At 37.7% G+C, this 23,125-nt stretch overlaps 1 protein-coding gene across 1 annotated transcript in view; it reads left to right on the forward strand.

The window, feature by feature from the left end:
- The window catches only part of LOC127629834 (phosphatidylinositol 4,5-bisphosphate 3-kinase catalytic subunit beta isoform-like), a 110,056-nt gene that overhangs the window by 10,976 nt on the left and 75,955 nt on the right, over window positions 1-23,125 (forward strand). Inside the window, exon 2 of the mRNA XM_052107101.1 lies at window positions 21,932-21,995. The gene's annotated coding sequence lies outside the window, so the exon portion shown is untranslated. The remainder of the gene's footprint in view (window positions 1-21,931; window positions 21,996-23,125) is intronic.

The raw sequence follows: 23,125 nt of genomic DNA on the forward strand, positions 1-23,125 counted from the left end.
TACATTAACTGCGTCAGTGTACTTCATTAGTGGTTTCTTTTATTTTGCTTTGCGTGAGCTTACATGCTTTCATTCTAAAAAAAAAAAAAAAAAAATGTTTTCTAGAATTGCTTGTTTAAATAGTTTCAACAAAAAATACACAGGACATGATAAAAGCTGGTTTTTGGATATAATTAGAAGCTTGTTTTTTTTTTATGGTGATGCAACTTTTTTTTACAACATCTCTCTCATTAATTACCTTCATTTAAATAATAGAATATTATAATATTTATTTTTTATGAGTTTAAATATTACAATTCCAAATTATTGATGAATGCCCATCCCTAGTGTCCAGTGAAATATCCCATGTCTGATGGTTGGTGCTGGCATCAGTTCATCCTCTGTGAAGTCAATTTTAGTAGACTGAAGTGATATCTGGCTGGCACAGGCTGCAGTTAGTCATCATCACTCATTAACATGTAGTAGTGGGAGTCAGACCTCAGGCAGGATTGGAGTCAAACATCAAGCAGGACCAGAGCTGGATCTGGCTGGCTCTGGTAACCTCAGGATATGTATCCCAAGATTAAGACAGGGAAACAAATAGAAACATAGCTGCAAGCAGCAATTATCGGGGTTCAAGCTGCTTAGTTCCTTTAAGTGCATACGAATAGTCATGAAATGCAAAGACACGTTCTGTTGAACAAAGTTCCCTGTATGTCAGTGAATGTGATGTTTTGGATATGTATTTTTTTGATTGCCATGATGTAACTGTTATCAGAATGAAAGTCAAGTCATTACGTTGTTACATGAAACTTGGATGTGGGATATTTCTACTTAATATCTTTGATGTTTGATCATAATGGCATTTCATTGCATGATGGTCATACAAAATTGGAACGATCCTGTTAGCCTACCAGGTGCTAGACTGTTATTAGTGACATGTCAGAGCAACCATATTATAAATGATGCTGTAATGCTCGCATTTGGGTTATAGCCAGGTACTACAACCCACTAATATCATGTTGGAGAAAAAAAAAATCATCATTGGCTAGTAAATTTTAGTTTTTACTTGCCAGACTTTTGATAACATGTTAGCATAATGTAACAAAAAAATCAAATATATTCACGCAATATAGTATATTGTAATTTTTTTTAAATATTTTACTTTATGATTTTAATTACATTTTAGCTTTTAAAAATGTATTTTTCACATTATATCAATTTATATGATATCATGAAATCGCATTTTTAATAATGATAAAAGCTGTTGTCACTGACATTTTGTACACATTTTTAACAAAAAAAGGTAGGAACCTAATAATGAAAATAGGGGTCACGATAGTGAAATTTGGCTAACAATTGTCAAACAAATAATTGCGATTTATTATGATTAATTGTCTGTTTTAGGTTTTTCACGAATATGCAGATCAATTACCATACAAACTCACTATGTGTGCTTCATGCACACATCTAAGTCATTTATTCAAATTTAGCTTGGGTTATATAATAAAATAAGGGTATATGATTCCCTTTTCAGGCTTCAAAAACGTGTGAATGACAGTCAAATATAAAAGTATACATTTTAAAATAATATTTTAATTATCAAAATATGTCTAAATAACTCAAATATATCTGTCTTATTTGTCAGATTTTCTTTTTCTGAATGTTTTGTTTTCTTTTGCTTCTTTTGTAACCCATCCATCCTGTATAGCTATTATATTATCAATATTAAAATATTTCTGCCTTAAATTCTTAAATTTCACATGTTATTTTAAGGCTCTCTGATTAACTCACAAGCCCTTATTTCTCATGAAGGAAGACTTTGAGATTCTGTTTCTTGCATTGTATCCTCTCCACATAAATCGAGCAGGGCATCTCCTCTGTCTCACTGTCAATGTTATTAACACTTCGTGAATAAACCCACAATGACCACGGACATTTGCCATTATATGGCCGTTAAGTGAAACTGGAGCACTTTGTGTTCACAAAATTAATCAGTTTATTTTTTCGCGGGAGTTTTGCGCAAGCCTCTGTAGATGCCGTGCACATCAGAGCACTTGAGATGTGGTTCATCTTTACACACTCAAGAGAGCTGCTTGTGATGTCCGCTGTGCAGTTCCCTGAGATGCGCAGAGTTCAACTGATTGAGACAAGTGTTTTTTTTTCCTGCGCGCATGAGACCGCAATCAGGGAAAGAGGCTGAATCCAGTTTCTAAATCAACTGCTTTTTATTCAGTAAAAGGGCTCCGGTGCTTCGACACTACACAGCTTTATCACTGGCAAGTGAAATGTTAATATTTACATGCCAGTGGCTAATAAGATACATTTTTTGGTCTCATAGTGCGAAATTTATTGTCATATGTGAGTGATTTACTCACAACGTAGAGGGCTGTACTTCTAGAAAGAGTACAATGTAATATGATTAGAACATGTGTCTTTGCAAATGTTTGTTAAACAATTGTTATCATCATGTAATGCAGAACCTTTGCTTCACAGAGTGATATTTTTTAACAAAAGTTAAGGTGTAGTACCAAGTTTGTGTATCTTTCTGGTTTTGGAATGTTTGTGAAGACATGCCTCTGCGTCTTGGCAAAAGTGGAGTGCAATATTTTGTAAGAATTTCCAAGCTGGAAGTCTAACATGTGGTGTGCCATTTGCTGTTTTCCTAGTAGGAAGGTGGAATTATTTGTTTATTTTTCATTTTTTTTATTATGGTATTTATGATTGTTTGGTCTAAATGAATAAAAATAACAAGCAGAAATTAATTAAAGTTAATTATTACAGGGTGGATTTATAGTAAGTAGATAAGACACAAATGTTTTTAATAATTGTTTTATTACCAGCATGGGAATGCAAACTCTGTAAAAAGTCTGTTAACAAGTGATAATCTTCAATATCAAATAAGTGAAAACGGGTGAGGCAAAAAATGAGGATATGATCTGATAGGATCTGTTTTTAAGCATTTCACTGCGAGTACTGGTGTCAGGTTACATCTGCACACAATATTTAATCTATTGGTGCAATAAATATTAACCTTATTTGATATAAACCAGGGGTATTCAATTAAAGTTCCAAGAGGTCCAGTCTCTACATTTCCTTCCCAGCAAAGGTCCGAACAATAACTTGCATGATGTTAGTATACTGTAGCTGTGAAATGACATAAGGAATGCTTAATCAATTTTATGAAATGGTTATTATAAATGTTCAAGTTGGCAGCAATAGTACTTTGTAAAAGGAAAAAAAAAATAGTCAAAATAGTCTCTTCAAAATTAAGCAAGGAATATGAAATTGGGGCTCCAGAGACAAAGCCAAAAAGTGGGGTTTGTGGAATATTCTACCAAAAGATTAAAATATTTAAATAAGTTCATCAACCGAGTACGCTTTGATGAATATTAAAAGATAAAATCATTTAACTTATTCCAAAATGGATTAAATTAATTATTTTCCTAAAATTTCTACAATACCCCATAATGACAACGTGAAACAAGTTTGTTTGAGATCTTTGCAAATTTATTAAAAATAAAAAACACATTTGCTCAATACTTGGTTGAAGCACCTTTGGCACCAATTACAGCCGCAAGTCTTTTTGTGTATGATGCTACAAGCTTGGCACACCTATTTTTGGGCAGTTTCTCCCATTCTTCTTTGCAGGACCTCTCAAGTTCCATCAGGTTGGATGGGGAGCGTCGGTGCGCAGCCATTTTCAGATCTCTCCAGAGATGTTCAATCAGGTTCAAGTCTGGGCTCTGGCTGGGACACTCAAGGACATTCACAGAGTTGTCCCGTAGCCACTCCTCTTGGCTGTGTGTTTAGGGTCGTTGTCCTGTTGGAAGATGAACCTTTGCCCCAGTCTGAGGTTCAGAGCGCTCTGGAGCAGGTTTTCATCAAGGATAGCTCTATAAATTGCTGCATTCATTTTTCCCTCGGTCCTGACTAGTCTCCCAGTTCCTGTCGCTGAAAAACATCCCTACAGCATGATGCTGCTACCACCATGCTTCCCTGTAGGGATGGTATTGGCCTTGTTTCTGAGCGGTGCCTGGTTTCCTCCTGACATGATGCTTGCCATTTAGACCAAAGAGTTCAATCTTTGTTTCATCAGACCAGAGAATTTTGTTTCTCATGGTCTGAAAGTCCTTCAGGTGCCTTTTGGCAAACTCCAGGTGGGCTGTCATGTGCCTTTTACTGAGGGTTCCAAACTTCCATTTACGGATGACGGAGGCCACTGTGCTCATTGGAACCTTCAATGCTGCAGAAATTTTTCTGTACCCTTCTCCAGATCTGTGCCTCGACACAATCCTGTCTCTGTGCTCTGCAGGCAGTTCCTTTGACCTCATGGCTTGTCCTCTGACACGCACTGTTAACTGTGGGACACAGGTGTGTGCCTTTCCAAATCATGTCCAATCAACTGAATTTACCACAGGTGGATACCAATCAAGTTGTAGAAACATCTCAAGGATGGACAGTGGAAACAGGATGCACCTGAGCTCAATTTTGAGTGTCATGGCAAAGGCTGTGAATACTTATGTACATGTGATTTTATTCATTTGCAAAGATTTCAAACAAACTTCTTTCACGTTGTCATTATGGGGTATTGTTTGTAGAATTTTGAGGAAAATAATGAATTTAATCCATTTTGAAATAAGGCTGTAATATAACAAATGGTGGAAAAAGTGAAGCGCTGTGAATACTTTCCGGATGCACTGTACATCACAACAGTAAATATAAAAATATTGTTAGCTAAAGTAGGCTTATAAATAGAATATCAATATCATATAATGGAAACACAGTCATGAGAACTCCACTATATTACTAGTAATATCAAATTCCTTGTTGTTTTTCCTTTCCATCTATGCCAGAGATGATGGTATTTGTGCTTGTAAGGACTAAATATTCTGCTTGTGATAGACTTTAAACATGCTGATCATAATAAAGGCAATTTTAGACTTTATTAATATGTAATTGTGGAAGCACGTCCTGTCACAAACCTGGTTTTGCTGAATGGTCGGATTCATTTGAGACACATAAAGTTCGCTTTGCTTTATTCTTGTTTTCTGCAGTGTGTTTTAGCGAAAGATGCCAGTTTCTAATATTGCTGCTCACTGTATTTTTCTGCTCCTGCCAATTGTCATTAAAATAAGCATGTCAGCAAATCCTCGAACGGCGCCACATCTCGCAACCCGCGTGGAAAGGGTGTAAATGAAGCATGTTCTGTAATAGAGAAGAACAGAGAACAGTGCTAAAAGATCAGTGCTATCTACACCCAAGCTTTTGCCCTATTCACAGCTTCGTTGTTTTATCATGCTGATCAGTTTGTGCAGAAACGGAGAGATGGGTCAGCCGATGTCTCGTAGTCCGAATGGAACCCAGCCGAGGTCCTGACCCTGACCGTGGTCTGCTAATTGGTGACCGCTTATATAAACAACCCTTTTATTATTATTATTATTATTATTATTATTAATATTTGATGTCCATGACTATTTATCAAAACAGAAATTTAAAAATTTTTGCATTGTGTGACAAAGAATCGATGTGCTGATTTTTTTTCACACTTTTTTTATTCTACTTTTGCTTGTGCTTTTAAGTAACACAATAATAACGCATTAACACACTTATGTAATGAGTGACGTTTAAAGTAAAAACGTCCAACTTTAAATGAACAGGGATAATTATGTGCACTTGAGGTACGTGAGACAAAACATAGTTAAGAGCTTAAATTTTGTTGCAGTTCCAAGCTACGATCACCTGTTGCTTGAAACTGCTCTCATTAAGTGCCGAATTAATGCTGTTTTCTAATTTCTTCTCGAGTGAACAGTCTTTGTCCCGTGTCCACAGGGAAGCGGTAATAACGCCGACACCGAGATAAGCCATCGCACTCGCGTCCTGGATTTGAAAGCATACATTGTGGCTGATGGCCAAAGATTTTGGGCCATAATAAATATAAATCATATGATAAAAGTTTCTCAGAGGGCTATATGGTGAACGTGATGGAATATAGCGTGTCAGAAGGTCAATTTACAATTTGCAAGAGCTCACCAAAATTGGACAGTTGAAGACTGGAAAAATGTTGCCTGGTCTGATGAGTCTCGATTTCTGTTGAGACATTCAGATGGTAGAGTCAGAATTTGGCGTAAACAGAATGAGAACATGGATCCATCATGCCTTGTTACCACTGTGCAGGCTGGTGGTGGTGGTGTAATGGTGTGGGGGATGTTTTCCTGGCACACTTTAGGCCCCTTAGTGCCAATTGGGCATCGTTTAAATGCCACGGCCTACCTGAGCATTGTTTCTGACCATGTCCATCCCTTTATGGCCACCATGTACCCATCCTCTGATGGCTACTTCCAGCAGGATAATGCACCATGTCACAAAGCTTGAATCATTTCAAATTGGTTTCTTGAACATGACAATGAGTTCACTGTACTAAAATGGCCCCCACAGTCACCAGATCTCAACCCAATAGAGCATCTTTGGGATGTGGTGGAACGGGAGCTTCGTGCCCTGGATGTGCATCCCACAAATCTCCATCAACTGCAAGATGCTATCCTATCAATATGGGCCAACATTTCTAAAGAATGCTTTCAGCACCTTGTTGAATCAATGCCACGTAGAATTAAGGCAGTTCTGAAGGCGAAAGGGGGTCAAACACAGTATTAGTATGGTGTTCCTAATAATCCTTTAGGTTAGTGTATATTATGATTTACTATGTCACGAGCAATCACGTTATAATCTAGCTGCAGCAAACATGCGCCAATTGACGAGCATCCCCGTACCAGAGTGTGCATCAGACGGGAGAAGATTCAATATCTTCCACGGTCACTTCACGCAACTCATGACCGCAGAGAAATGCCAGTTTTGGAGTTTATTTTCCTAACCTGCTTCCTCATTATTTGAACTTTAATAGAGGATGCTTTATAGATAAAATGCCGGGGTGTTAAATTGTGAAACGGAATGCGGCACAATAATCATTTTATCTTGATCATCTTGTTTTCATAAACAAAATCCAAAATTGTAATTGAAGCCCCAGCCAAAGTGGCAAAATTTCTATGCTCATGCACACAAACACAAAGACTAAAAGGTTTAATCAGTTACATACTGAGGCCAGACTGAACAAAGGTCCAGTTTTAGCTGCGGGTGGAGCATGCTTGTGTGTCTCTCTCTCTGTCTTCCCTTTGGCAACGACCTCGATTGGATTCACACACAAAATAAATCATTTTTCACACAAAATTCTCTTGGAAAGGCTTGAGAATTGAGGTTTAGGTCCTATTTATCAGACTGCTACCACTTTATCTGTGTAAACAAAGAATTGCCAGATCAAACTAAAGTTAAGTATAGAGTGCCACGGTGATCAGTTTTAGGGCCTGAAAATCAGTCTACAGGCTTTAACAAGCAACCTAGGGGAAGGGCTAATTTTTTAAGTTGCGTTACAAACCGTTCACACATTGGCCAAAAAAATTAATAAAAAAAAGGGCAAATATTACACGAAAAATGCTACATTTTACACCTTTAAAAGCCACACACGTGAACTGTATGGTCATTAAAAACCAGTTTAAACATTCTGTGCATCATAATATTCTTTTTCTAAAAAAATGTCATAACACTCAAAGTAAAAACATTCCGTCAGTGAACCGGATAATTAATGCACAGCGTACTAGAGGGTTCAAATATCAGAAATATCCACAGAAAGAGTCTCTAATATTAATGAACGAATAGAAAACAAAAGCTAACTATTTACTCAGACTAAAAGCTGTTTGTTTGTATACAGCATAGAGTTACAAAGCAAAGAGATCTGTATTTCCTGAGGTCATTTCATCTTCATAAAGGAGCGCATCTGACTTTTGAGTAGGTGAAGTCGAGACTCGCAAAACTGCACCCGGGTCCTAGAGCCTGCAGAATTGAACCTCATACTCATTTATGTAAGTGCGACTTATATATAAATGAGACTTATCTGTGTTTTTTTCTCTCTCTGAACAATGTGATTTTGACCATATGCGAGTTATATTCAGGTGTGACTTTATTTCCGGAAAATACAGTATATCATAAATAAACATTAGCACATTAATACTGTGATACAGTAAAACAGTTGTATTTTTTGTGAAGGGTTATCTTACTGTGAACAATTCCTACCATTGCATCCCTAGTAACAACACATGCTCTGTTTCTAATGCTGAAAACCAAATTAATGCGTTCACAACCTCAAGACTAGATTATTGTAATGCATTACTGGGAGGATGTCCAGCAGGTTCCATAAATAAACTTCAGTTGGTTTAAAATGCTGCTGACAGAGTGCTGACTTCACCCAGGAAATCATATCAGCCCAATCTTAGCATCGTTACACGGGCTACCTGTTCAATTTCATATTCATTTTAAAATACTTCTAACTACGTACAAAGCTTTGACTGGTCAAGTTCCACAGTACTTATGTGACCTTCTGACACGCTATATTCCATCACGTTCACCAAGATCACAAAACTTTGGCCTGTTAATAATACCTAGAATTTCAAAATCCACAAAGGAGGAAGATATTAGGCTCCTAAACTATTGAATAGTCTTCCTAAGATGGTTAGAGACTACACATTCAGCTTAATGTCTAGACTAAACACTCATCTTTTCAGCCAGGCATAAACCTAATTTATCTACAGTATCAACTCATAGTTATGCTGCATTAATTAGGTCTGCTCGAACCGGAAACACTTCTAATATTCTATAATCCTGTTTTAAAGTGAACACTTTACACTAATATTATTTGGGGGCCAAGCACCGAAGGTGCTGGAATACTATTGTATCCTAAAGGATTTTCTTCTAATTGTTTTTCAGCCCTAAAAACAAATGGGCAGCAAAGACCGCAAGTCGAAGAGACACCAAACTTTGCAGGATGGTCCCAAATCCGGACCGCTACTCAGGCGCATACACACACACCCATCTGACTCTATGTGGTGCTGTAATAAGCACTTGTTATGTAATGTACACTCACCTAAAGGATTATTAGGAACACCATACTAATACTGTGTTTGACCCCCTTTCGCCTTCAGAACTGCCTTAATTCTACGTGGCATTGATTCAACAAGGTGCTGAAAGCATTCTTTAGAAATGTTGGCCCATATTGATAGGATAGCATCTTGCAGTTGATGGAGATTTGTGGGATGCACATCCAGGGCACGAGCTCCTGTTCCACCACATCCCAAAGATACTCTATTGGGTTGAGATCTGGTGACTGTGGGGGCCATTTTAGTACAGTGAACTCATTGTCATGTTCAAGAAACCAATTTGAAATGATTCGAGCTTTGTGACATGGTGCATTATCCTGCTGGAAGTAGCCATCAGAGGATGGGTACATGGTGGCCATAAAGGGATGGACATGGTCAGAAACAATGCTCAGGTAGGCCGTGGCATTTAAACGATGCCCAATTGGCACTAAGGGGCCTAAAGTGTGCCAGGAAAACATCCCCCACACCATTACACCACCACCACCAGCCTGCACAGTGGTAACAAGGCATGATGGATCCATGTTCTCATTCTGTTTACGCCAAATTCTGACTCTACCATCTGAATGTCTCAACAGAAATCGAGACTCATCAGACCAGGCAACATTTTTCCAGTCTTCAACTGTCCAATTTTGGTGAGCACTTGCAAATTGTAGCCTCTTTTTCCTATTTGTAGTGGAGATGAGTGGTACCCGGTGGGGTCTTCTGCTGTTGTAGCCCATCCGCCTCAAGGTTGTGCGTGTTGTGGCTTCACAAATGCTTTGCTGCATACCTCGGTTGTAACGAGTGGTTATTTCAGGCAAAGTTGCTCTTCTATCAGCTTGAATCAGTCGGCCCATTCTCCTCTGACCTCTAGCATCAACAAGGCTTTTTCAGCCCACAGGACTGCCGCATACTGGATGTTTTTCCTTTTCACACCATTCTTTGTAAACCCTAGAAATGGTTGTGCATGAAAATCCCAGTAACTGAGCAGATTGTGAAATACTCAGACCGGCCCGTCTGGCACCAACAACCATGCCACGCTCACAATTGCTTAAATCACCTTTCTTTCCCATTCTGACATTCAGTTTGGAGTTCAGGAGATTGTCTTGACCAGGACCACACCCCTAAATGCATTGAAGCAACTGCCATGTGATTGGTTGATTAGATAATTGCATTAATGAGAAATTGAACAGGTGTTCCTAATAATCCTTTAGGTGAGTGTATGTGTCACATTCACTGTGTGTATCTTATCATGAAGAAAAGCGTCAAAACGCAGCTCTATTAAGAAGAGAGTTAAAGATTTTTTTTTATTGAGTTCATGATGGATCGCAGTGAATGAAGGTGAACAAAATTCGTTTTTGATTAGTCTTTTTTGGCTTGTTTTCCAAAATAATATCTAAATGTAGCCGATTCTCTCTTAATTTAACTGATTTTTACAACTGAAGCTTTCGTTTATTTCCTTGGATTTTAGAAAAACAAATACCGTACTTTAGAAAAAAGTAATACCGTGACTGCAATACTGTGAATTCTAAATGTCAACAGGTTAATAACCGTCTCTTTTTAAAACCGTGGTATACCGTGAAACCGGGACACTGTTACATCCCTAGTCGTAACTTAGCAATATTTCTGAGGTGGAAGAATGCTGTTGTAAAAACATTGGAAATGTGGTTTTCAAAGGAAAGATTGCCATCAAATATAACATCGAAGTTATTTGCTGTAGAAGACGACGTGACAGTGCATCCATTGATCGAAAATACTACTACAGACTACTGAAATTGTGGTATTCTGATAATGTATCATCTTTATTGTACACGGTAGATCTTGCTGCAATAACATGATGAAAAAGTCGATCTCATTCAATAAAACTATGAGCACACCTGCTGTAAATGATGGTGATGGAGGCTTTCCTTTATTTGACTATCATACGTAACATAAAATAATGATCATATGATAATAACCTCCTCCCCTACCCAGCGCAGTTCACATTTAAAGTTCAAGGAAATCCACTGTTAAAAGATCAATAAATGCATGATGTTTCCAAAGTCAATGATTAATAGTGTTAAATAATCATGATTTTTTTTTTTGCCATAATCGAGCAGCCCTAATTGTTTCTCCATGCTGAAAGGGCAAATGGAAAATGGAATCTAAATTTAGAGGTTATAAAATGTGTTTCTGAAGCTAGAGTTGGGTGATTTGAGGCTAGTTGTTGCACTTTTAACTCAAGTTAATATTTCTCAGTATCTTTTTTGTTTAAGAACATACCTTTTTAAAGTTTGGGCTACAAAAAAAAAAAAAAAAGTCTACACTGCATGGCATGTTGTCACATTATATGGGGTAAGTTGTCACAATGGGATCCTGCCATTGAAAAGCTGATTATATGGAAATATTCTCATTTCAGTGAAATGTAAACCTTCAGTTTAATTATTTTTCAAAAAATATGATGATAATGATATTGTAATTTTAGTTTGGAAGATGGCTTGACAAAGCCATCACACTGTTATTTTTCAGACATGGTTTAGGGTTTTTCAAAATCAGTAACTTCTACAGCTTACAAGATACATCCACCAGACCAAGTAATCTCAGACATTCAGACTGTTCTGGCCGATTTATACTTATGTGTTGAACTTACAGCGTAGGCAGAGCCATGGCACTGATGGTGTAGCCTGAGCCTGACGTGGACCTCTCCAAAAATGTACAACTTGTCGCATCAACGCAGAACATGATTGATCCACTTTGTAACCAGAGACCATCCCCCAGGATGATAAAAAATAAATCTTAAGTAGCCATCCCTTTTTCTCCGAGATTATTTTAAGAGCTCTGCATCATATCACACTGTATTCGGAGCATTGTTTTCATTGGGAACATCTGCTGTTTTTATATTCTGTCAATGATTCATTAAGGACAAAAAGACACCTCTGTTAACAGCTGGTATGTTTGGTATTTACATAATTTTATGATGTTTTGACCGCATGTTTGTCAGGTTGGTGTACAATAAATAATATTTCATACGTTTTTTTTGATGAACTCATTTTAAATGCTACAATGATTTTAAAAATAAATTTTATTCCACAAATTACAAATAGCTTTTGTTTATTTATGAAATGTATAATTGTTTCAGAAATAATGGCATTTTCTCTCAATACGCTAGCACTTTGATTTTGTACTCGTAGAACGATGCAAACCAAAACTTATGGCGTAGGTTTTACGGAGAATGATAAACCGGCCTTTATGGTTGTCTGTCTGTCTGTCTGTTGGTCATTAAAATTAACGCAATTAATGAAGTAAAAAGAATTTGCACTTCCTGAAACCTCACTAATGTATTTCCCTACATCCTGTGGCTAAAATTGCCATATTTTAAGTTCCAAGTGGTACACGTGCAACTCTACTGCACATCCCTAGTACAGAAACTGATTTTGCATGCTTGCATCTGGGCGGTATGGCAATATATATCATGGAGCAGGAATAAATGTCAACCAGTAGAGATTTTTCTATACCGTCCAGGGTTTTTCCTGGCTCAAAATGAGGCGGAGTTGGTACTGATCAAAAAAGTGACGTTAAGAACTAAATGTCTATGTTTTCATAACAAAGGTATGAAGTCCCGTTTTGATATTTTATGTTTTCATTTGTACTTCTGGCACAAATAACAAAAGTTCTGTTTCTGGAGCATTGCTATCGTGAAACAGAGATTGGATATCAATGTTGAACCCTTAGACCTTTGAAAAGATGTATCATTTGTTAACATTAAATTTATAGAAGGTAAATTATATATTAAAGGTAAGCAGTGACATCACTACTGCGTGCGGGCGATTGCGTATCAACAGGTTAAGGATGAAGTAAAGAAATATCACCAAGCTGTGATCGGTGTTTCTATCAGACACTCGAGCTGCAGCGCTCCTCTTGTCTCATGTGTCATCGTTATAGTTTTATTTGATCTCAATTTACATTAAATGACATCAAGCAACTATTCGACAACAGAATTTGTTTTATTATTATTGCCGAGATTTGCAGTTACTAATGACAATCCACCGAGTGCAACGTTTGTTAGTGTTTTCCATGAAGACACCCACCAGAGTTTTGTAGACAGCCGGAGGCAGCATGAAATTTGACTGAGGCGGCCGTCTAGAAATTCTCTATGCAGGAAAAACCTGCCATCTATATCGCGGTATGTAAATATGTGTGTGTGTGATGCTCATCCTGGCTGCATGTGAGACTGATAGCGAGAGACAAACACGGAACGAGAGGCCCAGCGTGTGCATAATAGAGACCGAGCGCAGCGAGAGGAAAAAATAATTTTGTGATTTTTAACCTTAGCAAATTTTGACACTTTAAAAAGTGAATTGTTGAGCAAAGTTCAAAAATCAAGGCCACATGTAGTAAGACCATTGAATTCTCTCTCAACTACTGGCTTAATAATTGTTCTCATTTGAGTTTTTTTTGTTCACTAAATGCTAAATGTTTGTTCACCCAATAAAGTTTTGTCGAGACAATTACAGATTTCTTGTTCAGTAAATAATCAATACAAGGACTTTTTTTTCCATCACCATTTCATTCTTATATACAGTTTAATTGTACATATATATATGAGGTTACCTCAATAAGTGAGGTAAGAATTCCAGCAATACTTTGGTACAGACACAGTTAGACCTCAACCCTTTACCCACAAACCTTTAAGTAAAAAGAATCACCAAACAATAGTTTAACAGGCAGTGGCAACAGAAATGACAACAACAACAGCATAAGTAAAGCCTAAAACAATAAAAAGCCAAAAATAAGCCTTTAACAATAACATATAACACGCATAATTTATTAATGTTGCAATGCATGCAAACCAGCAACATTGTTCAATATAAAGTTGTTTGTTCAGATAACTCTGCAACATTTGGGGGAATAACATGTTTTATGTAGATGCAAAGTAATTCACGTCATAGTATCGGTTACTCAAAAAAGCTTTATGCTGGATAAAATGTAATTGCATTTTTTAAAGTGTATGTATTGTGTCTAATAATGCATTAGCTATGTACACTTCAGTTTCTCTTGCCAATAAGGATTGATATAAGCTGAATCTGTCAATTTGATCCTATTCTTTAAAAAGTCCACTGGAAAACGGCAAACCCAACTTTTAATTACAGCATTTTCGCTGATATTAAGTTCCTGTATACTTACAGTGGGTACGGAAAGTATTCAGACCCCCTTAAATTTTTCACTCTTTGTTATATTGCAGCCATTTGCTAAAATCATTTAAGTTCCTTTTTTTTCCTCATTATTGTACACACAGCACCCCATATTGACAGAAAAACACAGAATTGTTGACATTTTTGCACATTTATTAAAAAATAAAAACTGAAATATCACATGGTCCTAAGTATTCAGACCCTTTGTTCAGTATTTAGTAGAATCACCCTTTTGATCTAATACAGCCATGAGTCTTTTTGGGAAAGATGCAACAAGTATTTCACATCTGGATTTGGGTATCCTCTGCCATTCCTCCTTGCAGATCCTCTCCAGTTCTGTCAGGTTGGATGGTAAACGTTGATGGACAGCCATTTTCAAGTCTCTCCAGAGATGCTCAATTGGGTTTAAGTCAGGGCTCTGGCTGGGCCATTCAAGAACAGTCACGGAGTTGTTGTGAAGCCACTCCTTCGTTATTTTAGCGGTGTGCTTAGGGTCATTGTCTTGTTGGAAGGTAAACCTTCGGCCCAGTCTGAGGTCCAAAGCACTCTGGAGAAGGTTTTCGTCCAGGATATCCCTGTACTTGGCCGCATTCATCTTTCCCTCGATTGCAACCAGTCGTCCTGTCCCTGCAGCTGAAAAACACCCCCACAGCATGATGCTGCCACCACCATGCTTCACTGTTGAGACTGTATTGGACAGGTGATGAGCAGTGCCTGGTTTTCTCCACACATACCGCTTAGAATTAAGGCCAAAGGTTCTATCTTGGTCTCATCAGACCAGAGAATCTTATTTATCACCATCTTGGAGTCCTTCAGGTGTTTTTTAGCAAACTCCATGCAAGCTTTCATGTGTCTTGCACTGAGGAGAGGCTTCCGTCAGACCACTCTGCCATAAAGCCCCGACTGGTGGATGGCTGCAGTGATGGTTGACTTACTACAACTTTCTCCCATCTCCCGACTGCATCTCTGGAGCTCAGCCACAGTGATCTTTGGGTTCTTCTTTACATCTCTCACCAAGGCTCTTCTCCCCCGATAGCTCAGTTTGGCCGGACGGCCAGCTCTTGGAAGGGTTCTGGTCGTCCCAAACGTCTTCCATTTAAGGATTATGGAGGCCACTGTGCTCTTATGAACCTTAAGGGCAGCAGAAATTTTTTTGTAACCTTGGCCAGATCTGTGCCTTGCCACAATTCTGTCTCTGAGCTCTTCAGGCAGTTCCTTTGACCTCATGATTCTCATTTGCTCTGACATGCACTGTGAGCTGTAAGGTCTTATATAGACAGGTGTGTGGCTTTCCTAATCAAGTCCAATCAGTATAATCAAACACAGCTGGACTCAATTGAAGGTGTAGCACCATCTCAAGGATGATCAGAAGAAATGGACAGCACCTGAGTTAAATATATGAGTGTCACAGCAAAGGGTCTGAATACTTAGGACCATGTGATATTTCAGTTTTTATTTTTTAATAAATGTGCAAAAATGTCAACATTTCTGTGTTTTTCTGTCAATATGGGGTGCTGTGTGTACAAAAATGAGGAAAAAAAATGAACTTAAATGATTTTAGCAAATGGCTGCAATATAACGAAGAGTGAAAAATGTGAGGAGGTCTGAATACTTTCCGTACCCACTGTAAGTCAGGCATATGAGGTATCATTCGAATCTGAACTTTTCAGAGATACCTTCACTTCTGCTTATGTTACTTAAAATAACAAAATAAGGCCTTAAAACTTGTGCGTAGCAAATAAGCGCCACCTAGTGGTTATGTAGTAGAACTATTAATATGAATATAAAAGTTTATCAATTAAAAGCTCTCATTCTCAGGAACATGACTGTATAGTTTATTATGTTGCACTTGTAAAACAGTTTAAAAGATTTTCAAAAGAATCACAAGTGAAATATGATATTTGTAAGACACCAAATTCAAACATCTCTTTAATGCACTGATAACTGCCTCAAATAGCTCAACTTTATATCTTATTTTACCTTAGACAAGTAAACAATGGCACAGTACATCATCGCAAAGAACGTTTTAATGATACCAAGATTGAGCTTCTAGTAGTAAGGCACCAATACCACTCTCTCTCTCTTCCGATTCTGATATCAGGAATCTCAGTATCGGCCGATCCTGATCCGATACCCTTGTTGTTTTTTGCATAATCAGTTTAGAATATCTTTACAATAATGTGTGGATCTAATTGGGTGTCCTCTTTAATATGTAAAGGAACACAAACCTCTAAATGTACAGTTTATTAAGAAACACTTTATTATTAACTAGTATACTGGATAATGCAGCAGCACAATTAACATTAATTCCAGTAATCAGTAGAAAAGAAGCTGTTTTTTTTTTGTTTTTTTTTGGCAACATTTTCTCAACTTGTATCTGGACCTTAAAGGATTCAGATCTCTTTTTTTGTTAATTTAGTTGTAAGATATCAGGTCACATTTCATTCACACAGTTATTTTTTGGAACCCATTCAACTTTAATAATATATTATAAATTGTTTACAAATTATAATAATATTTTAATAGAAATACATCGTAATATATCTCAATCGTGCACCTTTAACTTTTAAACTCTCAAGCTTTTATTTTGACATTCTGAACTCTCCAGGAAGTCCTGTATGTGTTTGTTTGTAGACAAGTTCACAGTAGTTTAATTCACTTCTTTTTCAAATTCTGGTCAAATGCTCCTCCAGTGCCGTTCTAAAGGTTTCCATTCTGAGATGTCCATGAATCAATATCGCGCACCGCGTGAAGGCTAAAATTAGCTGTGTGTGTGTGTGAGAGAACAGAGCAGCGCCATTCACTGACACACTGGAGCTGCGCGTGCATTTTATATATTTATTTATTAAACGCAGCCTTTTGGGATTCACAGAGCACATCTTCAAGTGGCTTTGAATAAAATGCACGAGTCATTTGAACTACTTTAATGGTGTTTTTATGGTTCTTTTATGCCATTTTTGGAGCTTGACAGTAACGAACATAACTAACACAAAGTATCGGATTTGGATTGGGCTCATCGGACCGATACCCGATCCGCTTAAAAGCTTCAGTATCGGAGGGATTCCTAGCTTCTAGTTCACTCAGAGGCCGAGATATTTGATGAAAAAAGGAGGGTGGTGCAAGAACTGAAAATTAGACGGAATTTCTATGGACGAACACATCTTTGATGGCTAAAATGCGTTACAGCTCCACTTACATTTCATATTGGCATTTTGTGACGAAAGGTATAAAAAAAATGATAGTACTTCTGCAATCTAGTGGAATAAAATAACTCATTTGGATTGAGATGAGGTGAACAGAACCAAAATTACAAAGTTAGGACAACCAACTTTTTTTTAAAATATATATATATATATATATATATATATCTGTTGATCATAAGATTATTAACACATACAATATTATTTATAAATAATTGGAGTCTTTTTTTAATTTGGGGATTCTCTGATAAATGAGACCATTTTCTTTTTTATTCCACTGTATTGTGAGGTTTAAATATGATAATCACTATTAATCACAAAAAACTGTGCGATTTTAATTATTTACTCTCTAATTGTTACTAAAAGCAAGTCTGTGAACAAGTTTTACTCATGGGTAAAAACTTTATTATTAGCCCTATAGAAATAAGATGTTATTAAACTTGAAGAAAAAACTCATAAAGCTAAAATATGACCAAAATGATGAAAAACTAATGATAAAATAACATTTGTAAAATTAATATTTCATATTGTACCAAGTTAGAAGGTCCCCTGTATAATTTACAGCTTTAGCTGGGAATTTATTTGATATAAATGGCTTGTGAAACCTGTGCAAATATGATATGCAACCGCATTACATTACATTTTTGTTAATTGCAGTTTTATAGTAAACCAACTTTGCGCGTGTGAATGACCATGTATTGTATGTCCGCCACTACAGAAGACCATTTTTTACCCCGGGAAAAACCCTTTTGCTTTATTTACGCACCATCATTCATTGCACACACACTTGAGTGAACACATATTGGATGATGATTTGAAATAAAATAAAAAATTAAATCTTCATTTGTTTGTTGAAATGAGTTATAATTGATGTGAGAAAGTATAGTGCTCTTTTTTTTTTTTTGCAGATCTTGTACAGTTTCTTAAGCCCAGACCAGTGTGAGCTATGGCTTGTCAAAACACCCGTTTGACATCATAATCACAACTTTACTACAGAAAAAGCTAGTCAGAGGCTTTACCAATATAATTACAGAAGTGGCCAACACTGAGATCATCTCGAGTTCCTGTAAATTATAATGATGCCCCTGAAAACATGATGAATGTGTCATTATTCTGAGCAAAGTGTATTCCCCTTTTTGAGGCGAATGACACAATCTTTCACACAAATCCAACAAGGGATGTGAATCGTAATGAATTTGATTGTTTTGTTTCAGATTCCAATTCCTCTTAATGATTCCTGTTCCTTAACTGTTCCATTAGTGAGCCTTTAAGTACTCTTGATGAGGAAAAAAACTAAACATTTCTGCCTCACAAAAATACCACACAAACAGATTTATTCTATGACTGTTCCGACTAATTCATAACTGTTTTTGATTCATAAAAAAGATCCAGCTCCTGAGTGTCATTTGTCAGCTAATCGGTCTACTGTGGTTGTGCTGTATGTTTAAGATTCACTGAAAAGAACCAACTCGTGAGAGCCATTCTTTCGGAAATTGAACTGCATAGTCATGTGTACGTTGTTGACTTGCTAAAAAGAACCAGCTCATAAGAGTTATTTGTTAGCAAATCTGACTACTCTGATCTGGCTGGATGTTCGTGCTACACTGGTCTCACACTGTTTTTGATTCACAAAAAGAATCGGCTCATAAGAGTCATTTGTAAGTGAATCGTGCTACACTGGTCTCACACTGTTTTTGATTCACAAAAAGAATCGGCTCATAAGAGTCATTTGTAGGTAATCGTGCTACACTGGTCTCACACTGTTTTTGATTCACAAAAAGAATCGGCTCATAAGAGTCATTTGTAGGTAATCGTGCTACACTGGTCTCACACTGTTTTTGATTCACAAAAAGAATCGGCTCATAAGAGTCATTTGTAGGTAATCGTGCTACACTGGTCTCACACTGTTTTTGATTCACAAAAAGAATCGGCTCATAAGAGTCATTTGTAAGTGAATCGTGCTACACTGGTCTCACAATGTTTTTGATTCACAAAAAGAATCTGCTCATAGGAGTAATTTGTTAGTGAATCGTGCTACACTGGTCTCTCACTGTTTTTGATTCACAAAAAGAATCGGCTCATAAGAGTCATTTGTAAGTGAATCGTGCTACACTGGTCTCACAATGTTTTTGATTCACAAAAAGAATCTGCTCATAGGAGTAATTTGTTAGTGAATCGTGCTACACTGGTCTCTCACTGTTTTTGATTCACAAAAGAATCGGCTCATAAGAGTCATTTGTAAGTGAATCGTGCTACACTGGTCTCACAATGTTTTTGATTCACAAAAAGAATCTGCTCATAGGATTAATTTGTTAGTGAATCGTGCTACACTGGTCTCTCACTGTTTTTGATTCACAAAAAGAATCGGCTCATGAGTCATTTGTTAGTGAATCGTGCTACACTGGTCTCTCACGGTTTTTGATTCACTAAAAGAACCGGCTCATAAGCGTCATTTGTTGGTGAATCGGGCTACAGTATTCATGCTGTCTTTTTTTTATTATTCATTCCTTTGAGAATTGGACCTCTAGTAAATCAGGGACAAAGTTGTGAAAAGTAGGATTTTTTGAGTTCTGAAAGTTACAGCATAGTATTATATGTCACAAGATCAAGAAAAGAAGTTTTTCCTTCATATTCTAAAAGAGTGCTTGTCCACTGCTATTACATGTGTGCATTTTGATGTCAGGTCTGAGAATGATTGGTCAAAGCATTGATATTTTAAATTGATGACTTCCTCTCCAATCATTCCCAGGGTCAACATTACTCATGAAAGCTTCCTGAAGTTTCGTTCTTGACTTCTTAAAGGAAAACGGTCAACTCTTCACTGGTTGACAACTGGTTTAGCAAAGGCCAGAGTTTATTCTGCATTTTAGAGGTGTTGTGGGAAGGGGGATGTAGTTCTATGTTGAATCTGGATTCTTTAAATTCCAGCGTAAGAGCGAGAGGCAGATCAGGTCAGATGAGGAAAAGAGAGGAACGTGTCAGTGTAGGATGGCCGTGTGAGTTGTACCGCTGTATCTCCCTCTGTTTGTCCTGAGATAAGGACGCAGTAGTTGTGTGTTTCTGCTTGTACACATGAGTAATAGTTATACACTGTTGTGTGAGTGTGGCTGAGAGTGCATTGTGTGCGTAAGTGGCAGTGCTCAAAGCATTCTGCAGTGCGTTTGTGCATGTGTCAGTGATGGGGGCTTTGTGCATTGTGGGTTATGTCCTGCTAGCATTGTTTCCTTGGAGCCAATAGGTGTGTGTGTGTGTGTGTGTGTGTGTGTGTGTGTGTGTGTGTGTGTGTGTGTGTGTGTGTGTGTGTGTGTGTATCACTTTGTGGGGACCAAATGTTCCCATAAGGATAGTAAAACCCAAAGTTTTTGACCTTGTGGGGACATTTTGTCTGACATTTTTCTTAATATTGTGTAGGTCCCCCTTGTGCGTTTGTGCATACGTCAGTGATGGGGGAAAACATGGGGTTACCATGGTGCGCTTCCAGAAAACATGGTGTTACCATGGTGCGCTTCCAGAAAACATGGTGTTACCATGGTGCGCTTCCAGAAAACGTGGGGTTACCATGGTGCGCTTCCAGAAAACATGGGGTTACCATGGTGCGCTTCCAGAAAACGTGGTGTTACCATGGTGCGCTTCCAGAAAACGTGGTGTTACCATGGTGTGTTTCCAGAAAACTTTGTTACCACAGTGCGTTTCCAGAAAACATGGTATTACTATGTTGAAATGTGCTAAAGAACCTTGGTAGTGGCAAAAAACATGGCATCACCATAATACATCTCCAAAAAACCATGGTATCACCATGGTACATATCTAAAAAAAAACAGGGTAGAACCAAAAAATTGGTATTGACATGTTTAAAAGTGGCAAAAACATGGTATTGGCAAAAAGATATGGCATTAACATGGTGCATCTCCAAAAAAACATGGTATTACCATGGTCAGTTCTAAAAGAATGTGGTAATGCCATGGCAATTTTTGTTAGTAAATGCAACACAAAATACATCAGAGAATGTCGATGTGTGTGTTTTTAGGCATGTGTAAAACATTGAGTACACTACAGAGATAACGACTACAAAGTCTTTTCAGTGAGTTTTACTCATACATATATGCATACACACAAGTTAAAATATACATCTGTAAGTGAAATATCCTTTAAAGTACCCACAAACCTTGAAAAAATTGTTCCTAACCAGCGTCTGAGAGATGTGACTGTAAAATGGATGCGTCCAGGTGTCTCGCTATATTGGCTAATTGCTTAATCGCACTTTGTAAACAAGTTCATCCTAAAGGGATTGTTCACCCAAAAATAAAACAAATTCTGTCATCATTTACTCACCCACATATTATCCCAAACCCGAATGAGTTCCTTTCTTGGAACAAAAACTGAGATTTTAGGTAAGCCATTCACTTTCATCTGGAAAGAAGACGCAACTTTATAGTGACTGAGTCCTCTCCTTTTGAGTTCCACAGAATAAAGTTAGTCATACAGGATTGGAACAAAATATGGGTGGCAAAAAAAATTTGTATGAATCCCTAACTACGGGGACACACATACTGTCCTTTATGACAGACTCTCGTCATTTCCCAAATTCTCACCTGACTCCTCTCTGTGTCTCTGTCAGATGCAGCATCCTCTTCCTCCCATGATGGAGCCTACTGAGAAATAAGATACTCTGGAGACAGCAGGTGAGTGTCTGTCTGTTTGTCTGTCTGTCTAATTAATTAATCACACATAAAAATATTTGCTGAAAAAGGCCCTCAAATAAGGATATTTCAGCATATAATTATAAATATTATTCCGATAATATCTTTATTACAGCACACAAATGTATCAGTCACTGAGGTTATTTTGGGTTTCACTGGTTTTTAGCATCTCTATCATTAACGCAGCATTTTTAGGACCCTGTATCACGTTAAATGTAGTTTAAAACGTAAATGCGAGACCCCTGCACTCTGCTCTGTCCAGCAGCCTTTGATCAACTGTCAGTTTGTTGCTCGTACAGCCTGAGCTGTGCTTACTGCCTCCTGTTGACTGAGACTCGCAAAGTAAGGCGTAGTGCGAGCTGCAAGAGGATTGTTTGTGTTCCGCAACTGCTATCGTGTCCTTGATTAACGTATAATGTGGGAGGATGGGAAGTCAGAGGGAGTTGGTGCCCTACGCAGAGTGCGTAGTATGTGTATAGGTAGGGGAGGTACTGTGGTTGTGTGTGCATGTTTTAGCTCCCTTGTACTTTGGGTAAAATATTCTTTCAGCATATTGTGGAAAAGGTCAGTAAGCCGTGTGTGTGCGAGTGCGCTAGCACTTCTATAGGATGTGGTATCTGGTTAGTGGATTCATTCAGATGGTTGGTTAAAACCTCCGGTGAGGGCAGGTTCTTGTGAGGATAGTTTTATATCTCAGCACAGTGGCTGTTTTGACACAAGTCAACCTTTTAGTCATTTTCTCATGGGTTTCGGCACATGAACACACTCGTATACAAATTCTCTTGTGTTGGTCTGACACTGTACTTTCACTCAGATTTCTTCAACATTAGGCCACAGTTCTGTGAGGCCTTAGGGTTGATGTTTCCCAGCATGCTGATGCAATGATGAGGTCATGAGGTGGTACTGTCTGCACCCAAACATTCCTGATTCTCTTTTTATTTCTCAGTATTGCAGTAACTTAAAGGGATAGTTCATCCAAAATGAAAATGTTGTAATATTTTACTCACACTTATGTTGTCACCCATATGCTATTTTTCCTTCTGTGGAACACAAAATGAGACATTTTGAAGACTATTCATGCAATTCTTTTACAACAGTTCATAGTAGGTCTG

This window comes from Xyrauchen texanus, chromosome 36, assembly GCF_025860055.1.
Source record: "Xyrauchen texanus isolate HMW12.3.18 chromosome 36, RBS_HiC_50CHRs, whole genome shotgun sequence".
NCBI lineage: Eukaryota > Metazoa > Chordata > Actinopteri > Cypriniformes > Catostomidae > Xyrauchen > Xyrauchen texanus.